This window comes from Sinocyclocheilus anshuiensis, unplaced genomic scaffold (assembly GCF_001515605.1).
Source record: "Sinocyclocheilus anshuiensis isolate Anshui unplaced genomic scaffold, SAMN03320099.WGS_v1.1 scaffold273, whole genome shotgun sequence".
Taxonomy (NCBI): domain Eukaryota; kingdom Metazoa; phylum Chordata; class Actinopteri; order Cypriniformes; family Cyprinidae; genus Sinocyclocheilus; species Sinocyclocheilus anshuiensis.
Window position 1 is genome coordinate 1,112,825 of NW_015540857.1, and position 15,538 is coordinate 1,128,362.

At 35.2% G+C, this 15,538-nt stretch overlaps 1 long non-coding RNA gene across 1 annotated transcript in view; it reads right to left on the reverse strand.

Moving 5' to 3' along the window:
- Positions 1 to 15,047, reverse strand: part of LOC107687895 (uncharacterized) — a 39,327-nt gene extending 24,280 nt beyond the window's left edge. Inside the window, exons 1-2 of the long non-coding RNA XR_001634180.1 lie at positions 14,978 to 15,047; positions 3,120 to 3,228 (exon numbers count right to left, since the gene is read on the reverse strand). This is a non-coding gene — a long non-coding RNA (uncharacterized LOC107687895). The remainder of the gene's footprint in view (positions 1 to 3,119; positions 3,229 to 14,977) is intronic.
- Positions 15,048 to 15,538: the final 491 nt, after the last annotated feature.

Genomic DNA, 15,538 nt, shown 5'->3' on the forward strand with positions numbered 1-15,538 from the left:
AAATAGTTTTTATTTTAAATATATATATATATATATATATATATATATAATTTATTTTTTCAATCAAGTCCCTTCTTGCATTATTAAAAAAAAAAAAAGCTGCATTAAAATCAAATATATCTGAAATGTGTCTGTTCTTAAATATCTATTAAATATGGCGTGAAATCAAAATTAATTTATAAATTATTGACTATTCACTAAATGTCCCTGTTTTTATTATGCTAAATTCATCAGTGCATGTCAGTCTAAGGAAAAAAAAGTTTAGGAAAATATCATTTAAATATATTTATAGTTACATATACAATAATGTTATAAAAAATTATTAAAAAATAAGAAGTGAAAAATAATATTATCCAATACCCAACCAGCTTTTCACTAATTGTATTCATACGTTTATATAAAATTAAACAATTCAAAATTGAGACCATTTACTTTCTTAATACCGGTCCCTGGTTTTATTATGCCAAATCCATTAGTGCACCTTAAGAAAAAAGAAGTTTATTGTCTTCAGCTTTTAACTAAATATAATGCTCTTCACATCTAAAATGACCTTTTTTCTGCCAAGACCATGCGAGTGGGCTAAAATAATATTTATTTCTGCAGCCTGCTTTTCACAGTCTAATCCAATCAAAACAAAATCAAGTCTTGCCCTCCATCATTTAACAGAAAATGCATTTTCAATAAGAAAAAGTTGCATTAAAAAAAAAGTTAAATACACGTATCTTGGTTTTACATGTAGATTTAAAATAACATGAACTCAAAATTAAGCCCAATTACTTTCTTAATAGATGTCCATCAACATCTTATGCAATTTATTTTCTTTTTTCAGAGAACTTTATTCTACAGGACAAATCTTTTCATCAACTTGATCAAAATGTAATGTATTCAACCTGTAAAATGGCTTTTCTTTTCTCCTGAAGCCATGCGAGCGGGGAAAAATAATAGCCTATTATCCAATAATAAGTGTACCGATTGTCATGATCCAATCAAATCCAATCTATAAAAATAAGCCCCGCCCACATTATTTCATACATTATTATTTTTACACTTAAAAATACCTTTTATTGAAAATGTTTCATGTCTGCAATATGTATAAAATAAAACAAACGTAAATGGAGCAAAAAAAAAGTAATCCAGGTTTACGAACTACGACACCACAATAACGCAAACTATCTTCGCTGCCAGCGCTGTTGATTTCATTCCCTCACTGATGCAGTTGTTTGCCATTTAACCAATCTGGCACATCCTTGTTTTCTTTGCGCTCTGGATGAGGCTGAACTGCTGACACACGGATTATGTGGAGTCACATCAGCATGGTAATATCGGCCCAATGCTTTTATGATACTGACAGGGGGGAGGGGGAGAATTGCAATATTTGGTTCTTTCATCTTCTAAAGCTGAGGTGCTTGTCAGCAGTGCTGAGCCGCAGCTTGTGGGTTGGATTGTATAATGCAGTGGTGACAGGGAAAGGCTTATGGAAAATCATAAGCCAAAAACCTCTCGCTCTCTCCTCGTTCTGTCCGTCAGGGCCAAGAAGTGCTCAGGATAAAACCCACCGAGCGTCAAACCGCTAGCAATCAACCCGGAAAAACACTGTTTGTCTGTAAACAAAGATACAGTAAATATTTCTCATGAATAACAAATCCTGTCTTTCACTCATGGGTGTTGAAGTACTGGAAGTGAAAACACAAGAGTTGTATTATTCATTAGTTTAGGATGATGGTATTCGCAACTTGCGTAATGTGGCATATTTCTAAATGATATAAATAATAGACTTGCCTTCATCCAGTGGATTTTGTTTGGACTGTAAAAAGTAAGCCGTAATATTATTGGTTATTATGTTTTTATTCCTGTTACATTACCAATTTTGAGTCGTAACTAGTTTGTGACTAGTTTCTCTGAAAAAAATGCACCATTACAACACTGATTGGCTGAGATCCTTGAAAAAAATATCAGTGATTCAAAAAAAAAAAAAACTGAATCAAAAACAGTGCCAAAAGATACAGACCTTTCAAAATAAAAGTCATGAAATGACTTCAAAATAAAACTTGACAAATAAAACAAGAACAAGGAAAATATTGGGGGGTAATGATTAAAATGTAATCATTACAGATGATTAAATTTAGTACAAATATAATTCATTAAATATTTGATATTATTAAATATTACATTTTAATAATAAAAACCGTCTACTAAGGGTTTTATATGCACAAATAGGATTAATTAAATATGTATATTATTATGTACATTGTTTTAATAGTAAAGACAGCCCATTAAAGATTAATACTGTAAATGTATTTTAAAAGTACAAATATGATTAAATTAAATATTTGATATAAATCAATGTTAGGTTTTCACATTAAAAAGACAGCCCATTAAACATGATTAAAATTAGTTTAAGATATACAAATATGATTAAAGCTTTTTGTAAAGTTGAAAATAGAAAAGATTATGTTTTACAAGAATATACAATTGCAGTATTTCTACTTCAAAATTTCACATTCAATTCAATGTGTGACTTGCCATTTCTGTGTAATTGTGAAATTTGCTAGCAATTTCTGAGTGAAAATTGATTCTACAACTGTTTTCATTCAGATATTCATTTTTCAAGCTTGACAACCACAATATGCTTCTGTTGTATAAAAGGAACAGCATGAACAACAGTGTTCTTCAAAAATTCTCTTTTTCTCCTCAAAAGAAAGTCAGTCTCACAGGTTTGGAGCGTCATGAGGGTGAGAGGTGAACTACACCTTTAAGAAGTTCCTGAGATGAATGTGTCCTCTAGAGAGCAGGTTGAACTTCAGAGTCCTAACGGTGTTTTTGATATGAGATCACAGGCAGACCTTACCGTTTCCATATGTGCGGCAGGAAGCCGTGAGTTGTGTTTCCATGGTGCCGTGAATCATTTCAGCCCTCACGCACATGCATAGCTCACGCTTTATGAGGTGTCGGAAAAATTGAGCCGAGGGTTTGGCTACTCCAACACCCCTCACACGAAGGAAAGCCTCCATTTCCTTTAGATCTACCCAGAAGTCATCAACATTCCTGCTCTTTTCAGGAAATTTCACGTTAAGATTGAAACAATGACTCACCAATTTGAGTAATTGTTTCTAGATTACCTGTGCGATTGTAGGATCTCTTAACGCTGAATTTTCGCAGATGTAACAACTCTCTGGACATGTTCACACTGCTGCGTCTAAATCCAGATAAACTCCTCTGTGAATTACCCTGTTGAGTGTAAAAAGTTTGGTTATTAACAGGTATGACGATCATATTTACATAAAATTTTTCATACTGTAAAGAATAGCCGTCAATGGCCATTTTACCCCAAAATTTCAACATAATCGGTTCTTTAATATCGGTACTTCGAGATATATATATATGGGTCGGGAAAGGTCAATTCAACGGCGTTATATGTCCCACACTAGGCTATCGGCGCCAACAATTTTATTACAACATTAACTACACTGTAAAACATTAAGCAGTTTTAAATAAACCTATATATTGGTCAAAAAGTGATTTATTTATTTATTTAAAATTTTGTTTTTGGCTTTTTATGCCTTTATTTCGATAGGACAGTAAGTGGACAGAAAGCGAAGTGGAGGGACGGGATTGGGAAAGGTCCGCAAGCCGGCACTGGAACTCGGGACACCCGTTGGGCAATTCTTTTCTTTTCTTTTTTTAAAATAATAAATTGGTAATTGATTTCAATTATTATCATGTTACTTCAAAATAAAAATAAACTTGACCATTTAGATCCCCAAAAACTGCAATAAATATAATGGTAAATAAAAACAACAGTAGTATTAACTTTGAATATTATTGTATTAAAAAAGCAATAACAAATAAATCCCATAAAAACAAAAACACTCGATCTTTAGTTAATACATCTGATGTCACTAATTTACCTATTGTCAAAATAGTCAAAAATGTATGAGTTAAGCTGGCATCCAAGTTTCTTGTCGCAAGATGTTCTAAATCAATCAGTTACCAGAAATAACTCCTGCATTTTCCACACACATGTAGCTATTTCAGGGAATTAAACATATTTGACACATATTTCTTGATGTTTCTCAGAGCAGTCCTACAAGTAAAGACTGAATTTCTGGGGTTGCAGAAAAAATATGTTTTAAAGTTGAGTTTCTCGGAAACCTGCGGAAAAGATGCAAAGCAAACAATTCGATATGTCGTGAAAAGAGCCAGCACATGTCTGTAAAGACGGGGTGTAACTTCATGACTTCATCAGAACTGACCAAGGCCAAAGTTTTAGGTCAAAATATTGGCAAGACGAGGTGAAGCCCAATAAACGCATCCAAATAAAAGATACGTGCGCACACACACACACGCGCACACACACACACGCACACACACACGCGCGCGCGCACACACACACACACACACACACATATACACATACACATACACATACACATACACATACACATACACAAAGAAGAGTCCAACTGGACTGCAAAACCCAGAATAAAACAGCTTGTACATTTGTGTGTTGTAACTGTGCCTGCTGGTTTTGATTATTGAAAATTGAAACATTAAATCATAACACAAACAGCCCATCAAGAAGAAAAACAATTAAAAGTAATGAAGATGTGACAAGTTTGTTTCCTTGACAACCTGGTATGAGTGTGTTTTTCCGTCTGGTGGGGTCGTGAAATGGATGGTCGCTTCCTCATACACACACACACACGTACGCACACACACATATCCCCAGCTGAGAAAGAAATAAGTATATTTTCCATTGTCTTCTTCCATTCAGCTAGAAAAGCCTGTTTTTAATCGCAGAGAAGTAAACAAACCACAACATTTCTGCGGGGTTATTAGCGATAGATATATCAGCCAGGCGATTAATCGGACGATATTTGGCCGTTTCGAGGTTATTGGCAGGTTATCTTGTGGTTAGTGCAAAACCCAGATTTACTGGCCTGGCTGATGTATCAATCTCTAATAAACCAGAAGAGTTGTATGCTGAGATTTTGTGGTTTGCGATTGAAAACAGACTTCCTCCCACAGAGCGCGAAACTGCTGAGCAATGGGATGCAATCACAACCAATTCTACAATTTACTTTTTGCTGAGCAAATAATTACAAAGAAATCGCAAGGAACGCATTGAATTAAACATGAAATTTTAAAGTAGTAAGACTAAAACAGTACTATTTTCTTGTAAAACGTAATCCAATAATCTTTATTTACAATTTTCAGTGGTTTTTTTCTAATTAAATTTATACATTCATTTAAATTATTAGTTTAAAGTTTAAAGATTAAAATTTAAAGTAGCTTGTTTCTAAATTTCTTAGTTTCAGTGTAACTTCCCATCATTAAGATTCTTGTAAATTAAGACCTCACAAATCCTTGTTTTTATTCTCCCACTTATAGTTTTCCTATCGGAAATATACAACACCTGAGGTTACATCAGTGACAGGATATCACTGACACTGACAGTGACCTCATCAGATGACTTCCTGCATCCTGTGCAATTCAGCTGAAGGGAAGCACTGTATCCGTGTTTGGATTTGCTCACTTCCCGTTGAACATGAACAAGAAACACTGGATGCTTTTTAAGACCTCTTACAAAAAGTACTACGGTTTTACCATGGTAAAATTAAGCCACTAGATGTTAATACAACGATATTTTGATATATACAATGGTACAAGTTTAATACCACTATGTGTGTCCAAAAACATGGTTTTATTATGGTACATACTATAAAAGCATGGTAAAACCATGGTATTTTTTTTAGTTTATCGTTATGCTAAAAATACACACACAGCACACTTACACACATTTCTTTGATTAATTATTAATGCAACCGAGGCGTTTTCTCCGATTCATCTGAAGTGGCTGTCAGCAGCAGAAGATGAAGATGAATTTGTCTACGATCAGACAATACATCACAAATACTTAAAGTTCAAAGGAAGGACAAAATATTCACACTCAACAGAGTCAAATTGCACGTTTACTGATTAAATAAAACTAAACGTCAATCAGTGGCAGAAAGTGAATTGAATTTCTTCAAAATTCAAATAAATGCCACTCGGTTTGATATTTTGCAATGACATTTATGCATTTTTGCATACATTTTACATTTTTTAATTAAATTTTAAATCTGTCCAAACACATTTTAGGGCCACTGTATCTACAATTCACGTTTCACTGCATATTAGAAGATCTAGCTGGGAATCTAGGGCAGACATGTACAGAAAAAGACTGGAATACAATGAAGAAAGGGCACACAGACACACACTTACTCCTCGATTTGGTCGTTTGAGATGCATGAATGAGAGAAACCTGGCCAGAGAAGAGCAGAAATTAATCCTAAATCTAGAGAAGACAGATATGGGGGTAGAATTGTTGCATTATTCCATATAAATAGATTATGATCCACAAATAAATGTAAAGCGACTAACAAAAACCAAACATATTCACAAAATAAATAGAATGAGATCCACAAATAAATCTTAGAGTTTCACAAACATGAATTAAATTCACAAATATAAAAAAAAATTAGACTTGCAAATAAAAAATATATTCACAAATATATTTTTATTCTACAAACACAACTTTGCCTGGCATTTATTTGTGGATCGCTGTGCGTATTTGTGGATTTTGAGACAATTCTAGCGTCAAGACGCACACCAATCCACAAATGTATGAACTCCACCCACCGTCTACTCAAGCCAATCAGATAACAGCCACACTTCGCTGACCAATCGTAGCACGTTCTCGCTATAACCAATCACGTTTTGCTTTACAATCAGGGCGGGAGCAGATTAATTTTGCACCCCTGCAAAATGGCTTCTTTATATTTCCATCAGGATCAGTGACACAGGCGCGACACACGATGAAGGACATTTATTTATAATGCTATATACATCGTTAGATCCACAAAGCTGCTCATATTCATAAACTGCTTCACTGAAAAACTGGAAAACGCTATGTTGGCTGTTGTGTAACGGCAATTTAACCGATTACACAAACACACATTTTTATCATGAGGTTGAATCCAGTAATTTATTAGTCAGTTACTTATTGACGCTTTTCTTTCCATCTTGAATGACGCTTCCATAACGCGTTTGTATCCAGTATAGGATTGTTCCCATAGCAGTGATTTAAAGCGCTGTTTCTCTGGCATTTTCAAAGGCATGTAAAATATACTGTGGGTTGGCTTGATACACAGTCTAATGGTCTAACGAAATCCAATAACATCTTTTACTGTATCAATTTTTATGGCCCTTATATTTCCTATTTGAGCCAACGCATATTATGAATGAAGATATTTCAGCAAGAACGCCCTGATTGTAAAGCAAAACGTGATTGGTTATAGCGAGAACGTGCTATGATTGGTCAGTGAAGTGTGGCTGCTATCTGATTGGCTTTAGTAGACGGTGGGTGGAGTCCACACATTTGTGGATTGTCAGCGTCTTGACACTGGAAATGTTTCAAAATCCACAAATGCACAGCGAGCTATATCCACAAATGCGTGCAATGATCTACAAATGTACAGGACGCGATTCACAAATGAATGGCAAGCAAAGTTGTATTTGTGACATAAAAATGTATTTGTGAATATGTTTTTAATTTGCAAATCTCATTTTATTTATTTGTGAATTTAATTAATGCTTGTGAAACTCTGAGATTTATTTGTGGCTCTCATTCTATTTATTTGTCAATGTGTTAATTTTTTTGTAAATCTCTTTACATTTATTTGTGGATCATAATCTATTTATTTGGATAATGTTTGTGAAACTCTGAGATTTATTTGTGGCTCTCATTCTATTTATTTGTCAATGTGTTAATTTTTTTGTAAATCTCTTTACATTTATTTGTGGATCATAATCTATTTATTTGGAATAATGCAACAATTCTACCCCCATAGATAGAGAACAATAAGGAAGAATATTCGATGTTCCAGGCTTATAATTCAATACCGTTTCTATATCAGGCAGAGGCACATGTGCTCTAGGTGGCTTGAAGCCTGAGTGTGTGAGTCTCAGGGGTCATGAGGGTCAAAGAATCACCTCCTTCGACGTCATAAATCGCCGCAGGCACCAGTAGAAGTACTACTGTGGTACAACGTTAGCATAACCTTCATAAAACACTTAGAAATTGCAGTGGCAAGTTCACATCCATGCAGCCGGTCCAAAATGTTTGTTGTATAACTAGCAAATGCAGTTTTATATGCCGAGTCGGAGTCATTTTAGTGAATCAGTTCATTTGGGTGAGTCACTTAAATGAACTGGTTCAAATAATTAAACTAATGTTGCTATGCAGTTGATAAGGTTTTTGGAGTGGATTTAATGTTATATGCTGTTACTAAGGTTTTCAGAGTGATTTAAGTGTGTTGCTATGTTGTTGTTAATGTTTTCAGAGTGATTTAAGTGTGTTGATTTGCAGTTGTTATGGTTTTTGGAGTGGTTTTAGTGTGTCACTATGCAGCTCAAGTGTTTCTGACTCATTTTAGAGTGTTGCTATGCGGTTGCTAAGGTTTACGGAGTGATTTTAGTATGTTGCCATGCAGTTTTTAAGGTTTGAGTGGATTTAGATTGAAAACCTTAACAACCGCATAGCAACAGAGTGATTTTAGTATGTTGCTATGCGGTTGTTAAGGTTTTTGGAGTGTTTTTATTATGTCGCTATGCAGTTGCTAAGGTTTATGGAGTGATTTTAGTATGTTTCTATGCGGTTGCTAAGGATTTTGGAGTGGTTTTAGTATGTTGCTATGTGGTTGCTAAGGTCTTTGAAGTGGTTTTGGTATGTTGCTATGCAGTTGTCAACGTTTTCTAATTGGTTTTAATGTTCTATTTTTAGTGTAATCTATACACTTAAATAATCTATACAGTAAAAAAAATTATTTGAGAATAAGTCTGAATGAATCACTAAAAAGAGTTGGTTTAGAAGATCGATTCGTCACTATTATTTGGTAGAATCTGCTCATCTAAACATTATCGCAGGAAATTTGCATGGGTTTTGACACTTTTACATCAAAGCAACACTTCTGACAAAACACAGCTGACAAACTTTTAGTATCTCGTGGTGTAATAAGTCTGTACACCCATAACACAGGAAGCCACAGACACAAATTGTTTTTAATGGTTTCTCCCTTTTGGATTATGAAACACTAAAGCTGCCTGAAACTTCCAGTAGAAATAAAGACAAACATTGTTTATCGCCAACTGATGTTTCCAATTTGTTGTCATGGCCTCTGGACTCCGACTGTGCTTCTTTTTAAACTGATAAATGGATTAAAATAGTGTCCGTCGGTACCTTAACGACGGTTTCATCCTGTGTCTCTCAGGAAACGAGGAATAGATTTGAGAACATGTGTTTGAAAACAGCATCATTAAAGCCGTTTCCTGAGTGTAGCTGCATTATGATGAGCCCTGCATCAGTCTGTCCTGCGCTGGACTGGAGAAGCACAGCTGTCTAGAGTCTCGGACATCAGACCATCACAATGCAGCTTCTGCTGGCCAAGAACTGCCCACTTGAGCCATCATGTGACAAACAATACAGCTGAGGCTGTCAAACAAAACTTTTTAAAACCTTTCAAACCTCTACTGTGTTGCTATGCGGTTGTTAAAGTGTTCTGAGTGGTTTTTGCATGTTACTATGCAGTTGCTAGGGTGAACGGAGTGGCTCTAGCATGTTGCTATCCGGTTGTTATGGTCAACTGAGTGGTGTAGCATGTTGCTGTGTGGTTGCCAAGTATTTCTAAGCAGCTTTAACATGTGACATGTTGCTGTGCAGTTCTTAAGATTTTCAGATTGATTTTCGCGTGTTGCTGTGCGGTTTGTTGCTTTGTGTCTAGTTTGTTACTATGAAGTTGCTATGGCCATCTGAGTGGTGTAGCACATTGCAATGTGTTTGCCAAGTATTTCTAAGTAGCTTTACAGTTGTTAAGGTATTCAAAGTGGTTTTAGAGTGTAGCTATTTGGTTGTTAGGGTTTTCGGAATGGTTTTAGTGTCGCTATGCAGTTAAGTTTTTTGGAGTATTTTAGTGGGTTGCTATGTGGTTGTTAAGGTTTTCAGAGTAGTTTTAGTGCATCGCTATGCGGTTGTTAAGGTTATCGGAACGGTTTTAGTGCGTTGCTATGCGGTTAAGGTTTTCGGAGTGGTTTTAGTGTGTCGCTATGCGGTTAAGGTTTTCGGAGTGGTTTTAGTGTGTCGCTATGCAGTTGTTAGGGTTTTTATAATGGTTTTAGTCTGTTTCTAAGTGGTTAAGGTTTTCGGAGTGGTTTTAGTCTGTTGCTAAGTGGTTATTAGGGTTTTTGGAGTGGTTTTATTCTGTTGCTAAATGGTTGGTAAGGTTTTCAGAATGGTTTTAGCCTGCTTCTAACTGGTTGTTAAGGTTTTTGGAGTGGTTTTAGTCTGTTGCTATGCAGTTGTTAAGGTTTTTGGAGTGGTTTTAGTGTGTCGTTAAGAGCTTATTAGGGTTTTCATAATGGTTTTAGTCTGTATCTATGTAATTGAGGTTTTTGGAATGGTTTTAGTGCATCGCTATGCGATTCTTAAGGTTAACGGAGTTGTATTAGTGTGTTGCTAAGTGGTTGTTAAAGGGGTGCACTGGGTTTTTTCTAGGCTTGATTGTGTTTATGGGGTGCAGTCTAACATGTGTTAATGCTTCGTTTAAAAAAAAAAAAAACGCATTATTTTTCACATAATTTACCTTTATTCCACACCGCTCTGTCCCTTCTCTGAGAAATGGGCTGATCTTTTCCTGTTTTTATGAAGCCCCTCCCTCAGAAATGGGCGATGGGCTCTGATTGGTTAGCTAGCCCTGTGTGTTGTGATTGGCTAAACCGCCTCTAGTGCGCGTCTAATCGTCCCGCCCCTCACCTCAGCGGCATGTGCTCCGGTTGTATTGTAAACAACGGCGTCGTTAATATCGCTTATCAGTTTGAGCCCGATTGAGAAGCAGAGGATATTATTGAAGAGGATCGTGCAGAACCTGTGCAAGCACGGCTTTTAATGGTAGGCCTTAATTGTTGTTGTCTCATACTTTTAGATACACTGTTGTAAATGCTGCTGCTTGTTAGCTTTTAATATACGGTTTTATCCTGATTAAAGCTTTAATACAGTACAGCAACCGCATGCGCGTCCATGGGTTTATCTGGGTCATGATGTCACGAACCCAGGAAGTAACTTGTTGTAGTCCCTACCAGCCGTTTTTGTAGGCATTAAACTGCCAGAATTGTAAAAGACGATATCTCCGTTTGCATTGAACTTTCAGCTTCGTAACTTTGCAGATATTGTTTATGCTCAAACAGCAACATTACACACTAACGTTAAAAAAGTGAAATCCCAATGAACCACCCCTTTAAGGTTTTCAGAATGGTTTTAGTGTTTTGCTATGCGGTTGTTGAGGTTTTCAGATTGGTTTTAGCCTGTTTCTAAGTGGTTGTTAAGGTTTTTGAGTGGTTTTAGTGTGTTGCTGTGTGGTTGTTAAAGTCCCTGTAAAGTCAATTCTGAGAATTGTTTCTAAACGCATTATAAATGTTACAAATGTATTGCTGAAACACATTACAAATACTGTGAATTCTGTAGTACTGAATAGTGGAGTTAGACCATTAAACAGTTTTTCACCAATTCTGTGTTCAGGATTTTTTGGGCGGGGCTAAAACGGTGGCTCGATGACGCACTGGACCCACCGATCATGGCCCCTCCCCTAACACTATAATAACTGTCGATGACGCACCGGAGCAAATATGTATGGGCAAATATGTATGGCTTTGTAAATCCAATTAAGCTGCTATGAGCATCCATTCAGGCAGTTAAGAGGCGGCAGCTTTCCCGCGAGTGGGCGAGGTTTCAGCGCAGACAGCGGACACGCCGCCAGCGTTTGAGAGCAGAGGATACCACCCATTTTTTTCAAGATTTCGATAACTTATTTTATGTACTTAGCTGATTTTTTTTATCATTCAAATTTGGCTGAATGGTTAATAATACATTTTTCTGTTTTTAGTATATTGCTATGCAGTTGTTAAGGTTTTCAGAGTGGATTTAGTATGTTGCTCTGCAGTTGTTAAGGTTTTCACATGTTGCTATGTGACTAAGGTTGCTAAGGTGTTCTGAGTGGTTTTAGTGCATTGCTATTTGGTTAAGTTTCTTTGGAGTGGTTTTACTGCATTGCTGTGGGGTTGTTAAGGTTTTTGAAGTAGTTTTAATAAGTCGCTATGCAGTTTTTACAGTTTTCAGAATGGTTTTAGTATGTTGCTATGCAGTTGTTAAGGTTTTCTAACTTCTGTTCTGTAGACTTGGTTTGGACATAATCCCACCTCTAACATACCAGCCTCTGGATTAAGACCAGCAGGTTTTAGGAGAACAGAAGTGATTTTTCCAGCCCAGAACCAACTCCATCAGAATCTGGCACCACAATCTGCACTCCAGCAATGGAAAAAGGCAGCATTTGACATGCAAAGACAAATTCAGGCCTGTTCCCAAAGGTTTTCAGAGGTACAGAACCCTTAAGATTGTAGAATTTAAAATAGCCTATAGCTTAAATCCCTCCGTTTTTTATCTCCAAATTCCCTCTTTTAACGGCAAGCTAATAGCTCAGCAGTGAACTAACGGGGTGAAAATGAAACATTGGGATTTCTTCTGCTGAGCCGACCACAAAAAATGTGTCTGTATCAGGGTGGAACTCAACATCCACAAAAATGAGGTCAACAAACCCTCTTGCTTATTTCTAATTTTCTCCAAAATTGCCCAACATCTTGCAGAGGCTCCCCGACCAACCATTCCCAAACACATCTGGACCACAGCGAGCCAGAATTCGCTCCTAATCCATCCCGTTTTCCTTGGCTCCGAGGATTTGCAACAATACTGCCAAAAACCATAAAACAAACAGAAGGTTAAACCCAAAAATCCCCTATTGCAGACATCAAAATTCAAAAACACAGTGTTTGTCTCAGAAAAAGAGAGGGAGATGTCTCCAATTTAGATGCAATCATGTCAGAGACGCTATCAGATTATTGATTAGCGGCTGGCGGGGGCTGATAAGACCCTGCGACAGCTCGGATTTGAGCCCACATGGCATCCCGGTTGGCTCCTGCCCGATAATATGGGATTCACCAGTCCGAGTCCGAACACTCCCAGAGAGTTGCTGTCATTGTTGGCATAAGGGGATATTGCAAGCATGTCACTGGACAAATCTGATATCTCTTTGTTTATTTCAGGTGCACTCATTAAAATACCCCGACCGGATCCCTCCCACCTCAGCTCGCTCGGCTCTTCTCCTCCATTCCTCCATCTCTCCGTCCCTGAGGGCGTAATAATCTCTCCCATCTCAGAGCACATTAGCATCACAATTAAAACCGTATTTAACCCTTTAACACATAACATATTCTGCTGTCTGGAGGGAAGTGCTCACAGCTGAGAAAGATGTAGATGATTCAGATCCATATTTGCAAAAACAAAAGGTTAAACAAGATGATTGTGTTTGTTAATTAAAGAGCTTAAACATGATGATTATGTTTGTTAATGAGAGGTATGGGGCGATTTCTATGCATAGGGTACAAAGCAGTGTCAATTTATTTTCTTTAAAGCAATAAGATGGTTATAGAATTTTAAATGTAAGTGATAAAAATAATTCTTTATTTAATTATTTAAATAATTTATTACAATTGTACGTACACACACACACATACACACACACACATATATATGAAAATATAAAAATTATATACAATTACAATACAATAATTACAACAGCTATTCTAAAAATAATTGAAATATTAAAATTATTTGAAATAATTCAAAATATATATAATTTATTTAAATTTAAAAGATCTTTTATATTTACGTGTTTTACTTTTTAAAATAAACGTAAAAATAACAATATATAGACATTTTAATATTTTTTTTAAATTAGTTCAAATAAATGATAAAGAATTAAGATATTTAAACAAATAAAGATATTTTATATTTATATTTTTGCTTTTTAAAATAAATATTTAAAATTAAATATAAAATATAATTCAAAATATAAAATAACAAATATAAAGGAATTTTTTTGAAAAATAATAATTGAAATTAATTATTATTTAAAATAAATGCTAAAAAAAAAAGTTATTTAGTAATACCTCCCGAGGTAAACAACCAACATTTCTCAAAAATAAAGATGAAAATAAATCAATATTAAGCCCTATTATACACACACAAGTTATTTTTTAAACAATACCTGAAACATTTTTTTTTTATATCAAGATTGTTTGTGTAACTTCCTGAGGTAAACAACCAACATTTTACAGTGGAAACACTTAATCTCACATTTTTGTTATTCTGTTATAAGCACTATGTTGTGCCATAACTGCTCTTTCTTTCTCTGTCAAACCGTACCGTATCAAACCATGATGGCAGCCATTCATAAACTGAATAAACTTATCTGAAAGGGTTTTTCTTCAGAGAACAGAGGCTGATGATGGCTATGATTGGCAGAGAGAGTGAAAAAGACCCCCTTCCCATGTCTTTAATACCGTTTAGCTAATAAAATCAGTCCAGGGTTAATTAAATCTGTCCTGGGTTAATGAAATCACTGCTCATGTTCCATTAGTGTTCCAGACTCCACCCACTCAAAGAATTCTCTGTGCCCTGATTGGCCATACCCTGTGTTGATGTGTTTCAATGCACCGCCCATGATAGCAGTACTGGTTTAAAGTCAAATAATTAGCTAATGCTAATGATAATTTAAAAATTCAAAGGATGAAAAATACAAAATCTCATTCAATTTAAACGCAGTACATCAAGACAACACAATCATGGTTTGCAGTCAATAATGAGAGGAACCAATGAAATATGACAACAATAAAGTCAAACCTGGTGTAGTGCATTAAAACACAAGCAAGAATGACATTAGAGCGCTACAACTGAGATTAAAAAAAACATAATAATAGCAAGTAATACGATAGCTAATCCTACAATATAGTGTAAACAAAAGCAAAAGTACTTAATTCAGAGAAAACTTACCAAAACGGCTGGAAATCACACATTTAACGCACAACAAAGAACAAGGCAAAACTGAGGGCAAAATGCAAAACCCTAATTGATTAACAACAAAAGGAAGCAAAACATTTTAAAAATAAAAGACTTTACAACATGATATCAAAATAAAAGTCCAACAAAGATTAAAAAAAAATCAGGTGCTAGGATTTTTTTTTGTGCAAAAGAAAAAAAAACTTTTATTTAAATGTTTGTGTAAACTCTACATCTAACGACACATTATCATCTCTAGTTCTACCTAAAAAATTTAAAAAAAAAAAGACAAAATGTGCATAATTTCACCAGAAAGTACCAATTAAAAGTAAGACAAGTTTAAAAGTTTTAAAAGTTTTAAGATTTTTTAAATTGTGACATTGTTTTCACTGCAAATAGTACATTTATTTTATTTTTTGCAAAATTCACATTATTTTGTGTTTTTTACATTTAATTTATTAAAATAAAATGTAAACAAACAGTAAAACAAATACTAAATGGACGTATATACTGTATAATTTCATATCTTTTTGTAGTTTTTGTATGACAATAATG